The sequence below is a fragment of the Hordeum vulgare genome, chromosome 4H, assembly GCF_904849725.1.
Source record: "Hordeum vulgare subsp. vulgare chromosome 4H, MorexV3_pseudomolecules_assembly, whole genome shotgun sequence".
Taxonomy (NCBI): Eukaryota; Viridiplantae; Streptophyta; class Magnoliopsida; order Poales; family Poaceae; genus Hordeum; species Hordeum vulgare.
Genome location: NC_058521.1, coordinates 227,187,428 through 227,198,284, shown reverse-complemented (window position 1 = coordinate 227,198,284; position 10,857 = coordinate 227,187,428).

The following is a 10,857-nucleotide window of genomic DNA, read 5'->3' as shown; positions in this document are numbered from 1 at the left end:
AGCTTCCTTGATATTTTCCATCAATGTAGGCTTTGCTTCGATGTTGGCTAGAAATCCTGGCGCGACTAGTTCGGAGTCGGCCAGAGATACAGTCTCCTGCATTACAACCTATCTGGATGAGTATAACGATGCTTGGGGGCTATCAGAAGGATTGTTACAAGTCTCTAGCAGATTGCAAGCAATATACTTGAAACTTGGGGGCTAATGTATATCATTTTTTATTTACTCTATATTGAGACCCGACTCATCTTCAGAAAGATGACCCAGCCCTTGGGGGCTACAGGTCGAATTTCAACTACTCCATATTGAGACCCGGCTCATCTTCAGCAAGATGACACGACCCTTGGGGGCTACAGGTTAAATTTCAACTATTCTATATTGAGACCCGACTCATCTTCACAAAGATGACCCGACCCTTGGGGGCTACACGTCGAATTTCAACTACTCTATATTAAGATCTAATTCATCTTCATAAGGATGACTCGGCCCTTGGGGGCAACAATGTGAACTTCGACACTTTAAATGAAGACCCCACTCATCTTCATAAAGATTACTCGTCCCTTGGAGGCTACATAAGGGGGAATAGAATATGAGATAAGTATGGTTATACATCATAGCGTTTCCTCATCATGCCTACGAGGTTGGTCTCCATTTCTCGGCTCATGGAGAGGCGATTCAGATAACCAGAGTGCAACTCTTCAAAGGAAAGTTCATCAATATTGGGAAGATCAACTTTGTTTTTCCTTTGGCAAGTGTTTCATCCTTGGCAGTTTGCTTGGCCAGTGCAGTGAAGGTGGGAGCATTAAAACCCGTTCCAGTGACAACAACTTCCACTTCATAAGTAGCAGATTTTTTAGATGTTTTGGGAGGACTTAGCGGTTTGGGATCAATTTGTTGGCCTGCCTCCATGACCATGTCACCGGGATTCGTTGGTTAATCATGAGAAGGTAGATCATCACATGCATCTTGGCGCGTCATGGGGGATTTAACGCGAGTATCCGAAGGATTAGCCGGCTCAGGAGGATTAAGCTCATGTGTTTCCATTTCATTGGCACTTGCATTCGTTGATGACCCGCCTACTTTCCTCCTTTTGGCCTGAGACGTGCACACTGAACGTAATACATCAAGGTTTATATGAGGATTAAATGAGCCAAAATACTATTACGTACAGAGAATAATAGTCTTACCCTGGATTGATGACAAGGGGTGGATGTTTTGAAGAAGTTGAATCGCCTGATGATGGGGGCGATTCCTGATAGTTTGGAAGGAAGGATCAAGAAGATGGCGGAAAAAGCTAGCTTCTAATGAGGAAAAAGTTTGAATAATAAGCACCTCGTTTGGACGTTTCCGAGGGGCCGGCTGATTGGGTAGCCCAGATACAAGGCACCCGAAGCACTTCCGGTATGGCACCTTGGAGTATAAAGATTCTTCTTCAAAAGGAAATCAAGATCCAAATAAGCCTCTGGGTGAGATAAAGGAACTTTCCTAACGACCAGTTTTGGTGGCCTTGGAAATGAGTTTTCTAAGCTGGAGGAGATAGAAATTACCTCGACAGCTTCATCTTAACTGTATTCTGTATCCTTCTGCCAATAAGGAGGTGGTAGCTAGTTCAATTACAGGGCGGCTTATCAAAATGAAGGTTTTACCTCAGAATGATTATCTACATGTTCAAAGTTGCCCATGACTGATCATTCTGCTATAGTGGTTTTCTTCTTTGTCTTCTTTCAAGCGCCTTTGGTTTTAATGACAGGAACTTCGGTTTGATGCCATTTCCAAAATGGCGAGTTAGCCTGTGATGGAGTTAGCAAAGGATAAGCAAGTTAAAACAATGATAATCCTTGCAAAATAAAAAGAGGAGTGAAAAGGTTTGATACCTCAGGAGCAGGATTCTGAGTATAAAAAGGTTTCAGCCCAGTTTTGCTACAAGCATCTTTGGTTTCACCCAGCAATTTCTTCACAATCTTGTTGATATCATCAATGTCAAGAAGGGTGTTATTGAAATGAAGAGGGTTGTTCAAGTCGCCGTCATACTCACACATTAACGAGTTGCGGCAACTCAAGGGCAAGATACGCTATTCTACCCAACACCAGGTCAAGTCAACGCCGGTTAAGCCGTTAGCTGTCAGATCTCTAAGCTTAGGATATACATTAGCGAGTTGAGTACAATCTGCATTAGTATTTGGGCCAGGTAGGTCGAAGTTCATTCGGAGACACTCAGCCCTATATCCCGGCGGAGGATTCTGGTCAGTAGGGGAGGTATCTTTGCAATAGACCAGACAACCCTGGGGATGGATGGGTAACATGGCAGCTAGAAATCCACATTCCATCCACATCTAGATATTAACCCCACCAAGGTCCAAGCAGGGTCCATCAGCAAATTCAGTCTGACGATTAAGATAAAAGAATTCCCGGAATAGAAGAACAGAAGGTTCTATCCCCAGGTAAACTTCACAAAATACTTGGAACTTGCGTAAATTGGTTATGGAATTAGGTCCCAAGTCTTGAGGACGGAGGTTATAAAAGTGCAAGATGTCTATGGAGAATTCTGACCCTGGAGAAGCAAAAACCCCGTTCAAAATGGCCGGTGAAAATCACAACTTCTCCCTCAGCGGGCGCGGGTGTTTCTTCCCCATAAGCACTTCGCCAACCAATGGTCTCTTCGGCCGACAACATTCCAACACTAGCATATTTATTGATTACCTCGTTTGTGAAAATCATAACTTCTCCCTCAGCGGGCGCGGGTGTTGCATGTGGACGGCTTGGTGATGTTGGTGTTTTCAGGAAGATAAGAGCTGCAAAAACATATTTTGCTAGTTATCTAAGAAGAAAAAAAAGGCAAGAATCAAAAATTTCGGCTTGAGATAGTGTAGATGGCTACAAACAAACAAATTATTCTTAAAGTCGCCTGAATATGAGTCGCCACGAAGAGCAACAAAGATGACACTATAAGGGGGCGATATGCAATTACGATTCAAGTCGCCCTTATCGAAAGGCGGCTTACCAAGGATTTATGATCTCAACAGGGAAGCCGGTACAAGGGTAAAGGTGTCTTGCAAAGGGGTCAAGATTTCAGACTTTCCTAAGTGTGGGACAAACAGGTTTCTACCAACTTGCATAAAGATATGGATCTACCAAAGGTCCTAAAAGGGGAAACATTCAATAAACCTAGGTGATAGCAACATGTGAAAGCAGTGGCAGGACATCATTGAGCTGATCTTGCAAAGTATCTAAGGGAAGCTATACAACAGACTACATCATTACATCTACGACACCCTAATGATGGGAAAACATTCATTGAAGAATCAAGCAGGTCTGGAATGGCGACGAACATGGGATGAACGAACCGTATTGAGCTATAGTGGATTAACATGCAGATCTAGAAAGAGGAACATACTACCTGACAGCACCGACGACGGCGGAAGAGATCCGCGATGCGGAAATGAAGTCGCGCGGGGTGGAATCCCAAGATCATATCGTTCGACAATGGAAGTTGCACGGCGGTAGCACGAAGAAGTTTCGAGTTGGAGGAAGATGAAGAAGAAGCAGGGAAGCTATGTAAAAAATGTAGAGGGACCCCCTCACGAGTATTTAAAAGCTCGTCGCTGCAACGGAAACGAAGGCGTGGGAATCAAGGAGGCTCAATATATTCCGGAGCTTAGGGCGCCTCAATTTTCGAGCTAACTGGATAAGTGAAAAGAGTCGTTACAAAGAGCTATTACGAAGGGCAGCTGTGGTGACATCATTGAGCCCTTGAATTTTGGGGGCAGGTGACGTCGTTGGTGGACAGAGTAAGGAGTTATGAAGACCTTTGAATTCAACATTTCTATGTCGGAAGGCAAGGCATGAGTTATACATGAGATGGTAAGATACAAGAAATGACTATTGACATGAATAAATTCAAGTCAATCTGGGGCCTAATGTTGGGGATATTATCCCATCATATAACCCGCCCTATGAGGCTGGGTCAAGTTGGTGGCGGCTCAAAGTTCATCCTCACGATGGGCTTTGAGATGCAAGGTAGGAAGTGCAAGGCAGATTATTGAAGAGAGCCGGTGGTGGCCCAGGACGCAAAGATGGAGAGTCTTGGCCCACAAGGGTGGAGGTCGCCAGGAGTTTTCTTGCTTAACAGAGCAATGCGAGTTAGAAACATTACCTGCCACGAGTTACAATGTGACCCGGACTCTTGTAAACCTAGGGTCTCGACCTATATATAAAGGCAAGTCTCTAGGGCTGATAGACTCAAGTTAAAATCAATCGATAGCTGGTTAGGCGAAGCCGCACCCTTGTAATTGATTTCATCATCAATGCACACAAAGCGGGATGTAGGCTTTTACCTCCATCGGAGGGGCCGAACATGTGTAAACTCGTCTCTCATTCCCGATCAACCCCTTTGAGTCGCCACATGGTTGTGATGGCTTCACCACTAAGTCCTTTCACGAGGACATCTGCCTTGATAAAACAACGACACACAGCTCACCGAATGTTTGTGCGCCGGCAATACTATGGCGACGGCCAGGGGAGGAGAGAGGGCTTGGGAGCTCATATGCGGTCTTCGTGTATGCGGTCTGGGATTGGAACAAGGTCGAGGAGGAGCGGGAGCTGGCTCCTGGCGTGCCGTGGTGGCGGGCGCCATCTGACCGAATCAGCCGTCGGGGGCACGCGTCGTAGGGGGAAGGAGAAGGAGTCATAGGAGGGGCACGACGTGGCGTAGGTCTCTTGCCGTCGAGGGGGCCGCAGGGACAGTCGGAGGGGTCCAAAGCTGGCCGGGGCTAGCCTCCCAACGTGGCAGTGCACACTATAGCACGACTAGAGTGTAGTTTTGGCTAGCCACGACATGTTGGGCGCTCTGGCATGCCCCACCTTGTCCTCTAGCGTCTCGGGTATGTGGGGATGCTCCTGGGATGCCTTGGAGCCGAGGGGAATGCTGTGCTCAAAGGGAGAGGGGTGAATAGCTTCTGCGAGGGTGGACCATAGGGGTAATTAGGTTTTTTGTCCAACTCCACGGTTTAACTAGAGCTGGATCTTGCTACTGCATGTGAAGAGTGACTCTATGGGCTTGTGGTAAAAATTCGGAGTGAAGGACAATAGTTTAGGGGGGTAAAAGTGGCAGTTTTACCAAATCACCAAAAGGTGTTTGATGCTGGTTTGAGTAGGATAAACCTCACCACTTGTAGTGATTTTTAATAGGAATATGTTATGAAAAAAATCAAAAGTATTCACCAAGTTTGAGCTCATTTGAGCAAAGTTGACAATGCAGACATGAAAAACCCTTGAAATAGACTTTATCAGATTTCTGTGGACCAATGGGATCATTTCAGCTCCCACAAATAAATAACTTGGCGTGGCATCCTTATTTGGGAATTGGATCACTCCTGTAAAGTTTGTGATCAATTTGCTAAACTTGGCAATGTAGAGTTGCTCAAATTTGGTACTGGACATGAAGGGTTTTGGGATTAATAGGTGGATCAAATCAACCTCCAATAAGATGAAACTTTGGAGGATCACCAAATTTATCATGTGTAACTTGGTAGAATTTTCCTGGTATTTATTGAGAATATTTCTTTCGGAAATATTTCATAATCTTTGAATAGGTAGAAAGGGTTTTGAGTGGTTTTGCCAAATATTTTGGACATGACCATGTTTTGACACTCTTATGTGTGGAAAATATATGTCCACTGAGTTTCCCTAAAATTTCTCAAATATTTATGAAGCAGAAAAATAATTTTTCCCTATGAAATACCATTTCTGGCCTCAAAAAACGTATATATATAAGATAGGAAATTAACTTCGCAAATAATTATTTCATGGTTATGGGATGTCTTTTGAATAATAGGATTCAAATAAAATCTTTTGTGTAAAACATCCCTTCTAATTTTGGGACTTGTAGTGCAAATCTCAAATGAGGAGTTTTGGCAAGGGCTTGGGGTCAAGGAGGTAGGTTTTAGATTGCATAACAACTATAGTGATTCAAAACCTCAATCAGTCACACAAGCAAGTTGCAAGAGAAATGAGTAATCTCAACATGCATAAGTTTTATTTGGTTCCAATTTTTCATGAGAACAACATGTGGAAACACAACGTGTGATAGACCTATCCTCCTTAAAAGAACCTCGTCCTCGAGATTCGTAGGCTAGGCGCTAAAAAGAGAAGGAAACTCGTATCTGAGGTAGTCTTCAGACTCCCATGTTGTTTCTGCTTCAGCGTGGTTGCTCTACTGGACCTTGAAGTACTTGATGGTGCGTCTTCTGGTGCAACGCTCGACTTCGTCTAGGATGTGGATCGGTATCTTGCGATGAGTGAGGTCTGGGTGAAGATCGATGGCTCAATGATCGATATCCTTGTAGAGCTTAGGGTGGTTGGTTACTTGAAGGAACTTCCAGAGTTGCGATAAGAGGAAAACGTGGTGCACCTCCGAAAGTTCAGATGGTAGCTCCAACTGGTAGGCAACTTCTCCCTATCTTGAGGTGACCTTGAAGGGGCCAATGTACATTGGTGCAAGTTTCCACTTGACGTGGAAGTGCTTTGTTCCCTTGAGAGGGGTGACTCAGAGATAGACATAGTCCCTAACATGGAAACTCATGTCTCGACGATGTGTATCGGTGTAGCTCTTCTGTCTTGATTTCGTGGCCTCTAGGTGTTCCCTGACCAGCTGAACTTGCTCCTATGATTGATAGAGGACATAAGAGGATATCTCTCTCCTCATGCCATGCCACCATAATCTTTCCTTGAGGTCTTGGTACGTCTTGGTTCCTTCAGGGTGAACTGAATATGGAGTGTCATGTGCTTCTTGCAAAATCAGGTCCTTGAGCTCTGCTTTCTTAGGTACGCACATGTGGTCCCCAAACCATACGAATCCTTGTTCATCAGTAATAATCCTGGGCCTTGCCATCCTTGATCTTCTTCTTGATACCTTCGATGCTCTCGTGTCCCTTCTGAGCTTCCTTGATATTTTCCATCAATGTAGGCTTCGCTTTGATGTTGGCTAGAAATCCTGGCGCGACTAGCTCCATCCCGAAGCTCTCAAGTTCATCTTACAGGGAGGGTAGCTTTTCCTTGATGATAGCATTCAAGGAACAAGCCTTTCTGCTCAAGGCATCTGCTACCACATTAGCCTTGCTGGGGAGGTATTGAATACTGAGGTAATAATCTTCGATCAACACCCACCATCTCCACTGCCTCATGTTCAATTCCTTCTGAGTGAAAGTATACTTCAGACTTTTGTGGTGTGTGTATATCTCACATCGCTTCCCCAGAAGGTAATGTCTCCATGTCTTCAAAGCACGAACCACTCCTACCAGCTCAAGATTGTGAGTGGCGTAGTTCTCTTCGTGCGGACGAGTCCGTCGGAACAGATCATGACTCTGCCTTCTTGCATCATGACATCACCAAGCCTGGTCCTTGATGCATCGCAATATATCGCAAACTCCTTGTGAATATGAGGGCTAGCAAGAATTGAGGCGGTCGTCAACCTCTTCTTGAGCTCTTAGAAACTTTCCTCGCACTTGGGTGTCCATTCGAACTTCTTGTCCTTCTTCAAGAATTAATTTATAGTCCTGACAATGTTTGAGAATCCTTCGACAAACTTGCGGTAGTATTCTACAAGTCCGAGGAAGCTCCAGACTTCCTTAGCATTAATCAGTGTTTTCCACTTTGTCACGACTTCAATCTTAGCAGGGTCAGCTGACCATCCATATGCCGTCACCAAATGGCCCAAAAACCTAAACTCATGCAGCCAGAATTCACATTTGCTGAATTTGCTATAAAGTTGGTGCTTCTCGGCATTCTGGGAATGGGGGTATCCAGACTTGCTTGTCTGCAGCTGATACGTCTCGAACGTATCTATAATTTTTGATGGTTTCATGCTGTTATCTTGTCATCTTTGGATGTTTTATGTACCTTTTAAATCTTTTTTGGGACTAACTTACTAATTCAGTGCCAAGTGCCAGTTCCTGTTTTTTCTGTGTTTTTGGCTCTTTTTAGATCTGATTGGAACGGAGTCCAAACGGAATAAAATCCCCGAAATAAATTTGTGGGCCAAGCTAGGAGAGCGACAGGGAGTGCACAAGCCCTGTAGCCGCCACCAGGGGGGCGGCGGCTAGCAGGCTTGTGGCGTCCCTGGCGCCCACCGACCTAACTCCTTCGCCTATATATTCCCTAAATTACAGAAAAAATCAGGGAATCCACGAAAACACTTTTCCACCGCCGCAAGCTTCCGTTTCCGCGAGATCTCATCTGGAGACCCTTCCCGGTGCCCTGCCAGAGGGGACTTTGGAGTTGGAGGGCTTCTACATCAACATCATCGCCCCTCCAATGACTCATGAGTAGTTCACTTCAGACCTACGGGTCCGTAGTTAGTAGCTAGATGGCTTCTTCTCTCTCTTGGATCTTCAATACAAAGTTCTCTGTGATCTTCATGGAGATCTATCCGATGTAATCCTCTTTGACGGTGTGTTTGTCGAGATCCGATGAATTGTGGATTTGTGATCAGATTATCTATGATATATATTTGATTCTTTGCTGATTTATTATTTGCATGATTTGATATCCTTGCAAGTCTCTCCGAGTCTTGGGTTTTGTTTGGCCAACTAGATCTATGATTCTTGCAATGGGAGAAGTGCTTGGTTTTGGGTTCTTACCGTGTGGTGACCTTTCCTAGTGACACTAGGGGCAACAAGGCACCCATCGTGTAGTTTCCATCAAGGCTAACAAGGTGGGCTTTGTCATAGATATGAGATTGTCCATCTACATCATGTCATCTTGCTTAAGGCGTTGCTCTGTTCTTTTGGACTTAATACACTAGATGCATGCTCGATAGCGGTCGACGTGTGGAGTAATACTAGTAGATGCAGAAAGTATCGATCTAGTTGTTTTGGACGTGATGCCTATAGATATAATCATTGCCATAGATGACGTCACGAATTTGCCCGGTTCTATCCATTGCTCGACAATAATTTGTTCACCCACCGTCTACTTTCTTTCATGAGAGAAGCCACTAGTGAACACTACGGCCCCCGGGTCTATTCACACCTATCGTTTCCACTTTCGCTTTTACTGTGCTTTGTTACTTTGTTGCTTTCAGTTCTCACTGGGCGAACAATCTATAAGGGATTGACAACCCCTTCATAGCGTTGGGAGCAAGCTTTTTGTGTTTGTGCAGGCACTTGAGATACTCCTTCACTGGATCGATACCTTGGTTCTCAAATTGAGGGAAATACTTACCACTGCTGCGCTACATCACCCTTTCCGCTTTGAGGGAACACCAACGCAAGGCTCCAAGGCCACGGGGGAGATCCTTTGCATATTTGCCTAGGAAGTCCCTTAAGGCGTAGCCATAGCAGAAGGATTCCTGGCGCCGTTGCTGAGGAGTATCAAGACAAGAATAGTCTCCCGTCAGCACGTTTCTGGCGTCGTTGGAAGGTCTTTTGTTGCAGTAGCTCAAGTATTTCTGGTGCCGTTGCCGGGGAAGGAGAGATCTATCCAAGTAGGTCTCACAAACTCATCACTTGCATTTACTTTTTTGCCAGTTGCCTCTCATTTTCCTCTCCCCCACTTCACATTTGCCGTTTTCATTTGCCTTTCTCCTTTGCCTTTTTCTTTTGCCTTTTGCCTTTTTCCCGTTTTCCTTTGCCGGTTTCTTGCTTGCTTGTGTGCTTGTTTGTTTGTTGAAGTCATCATGGCTAAAAACACCAAACTTTGCGACTTCTCGAGTACCAATAATAATGATTTTAATAGTACTCCGATTCCTCCCGCCACTAGTGCGGAATCGTATGAAATCAACGCAGCTTTGCTGAATCTTGTTATGAAAGAGCAAATCTCTGGCCTTCCTAGTGAAGATGACGCATCCCATCTCAATACCTTCATTGAGCTTTGTGACATGCAAAAGAAAAGAGATGTGGATAATGATGTCATTAAGTTGAAGCTTTTTCCTTTCTCGTTGCGAGATCGCGCAAAAACTTGGTTTTCTTCTTTGCCTAAAAATAGTATCGATTCTTGGGATAAGTGCAAAGATGCTGACATATCCAAGTATTTTCCACCGGCTAAGATCATCACCTTACATAACGATATCATGAATTTCAAGTAACTTGATCATGAACACGTTGCACAATCTTGGGAGAGGATGAAGCTTATGATTAGAAATTGTCCCGCTCATGGCTTTAGTCTGTGGATGATTATACAAATCTTTTACGCTAGCTTGAATTTTGCTTCTCGCAATATCTTGGACTCCACCTCAGGTGGAACGTTCATGGAAATCACGTTAGGAGACGCTACAAAACTCCTAGACAGTATCATGACCAACTACTCTCAGTGGCATACTGAAAGGTCGCCTGCTAGCAAAAAGATACACGCTATAGAAGAAATTAACTGGCTTAGTGCTAAGATGGATGAGTTGATGAATTTGGTTGCTTGTAGAAACTCTACTGTAGATCCTAATGACATGCCACTATCTTCCTTGATTGAGAGTAGCAACGATAGTTTGGACGTGAATTTTGTTGGTAGGACCAATTTTGGCAACAACAATGCTTTTAGAGGAAACTATGTTCCTAGGCCTTTTCCTAGTAACTCCTCTAACAATTATTGCAATTCCTACAACAACACTTATGGAAATCGTAACAAATTACCCTCTGATTTAGAGAGTAATATCAAAGAGTTCATCAACTCTCAAAAGATTTTCAATGCGTCCATAGAGGAAAAACTACTCAAAATTGACGATTTGGCTAAGAGCGTTGATAGGATGTCTTGTGATATTGATGCTTTGAAAGTTAGATGCGCTCCTCCCAAGGTAAACTTGGATGAAACTTTGAAAGCTATGCGTGTCACCATGAATGAGAGCAAAGAAAGAACCGCCCAAATTCGCGC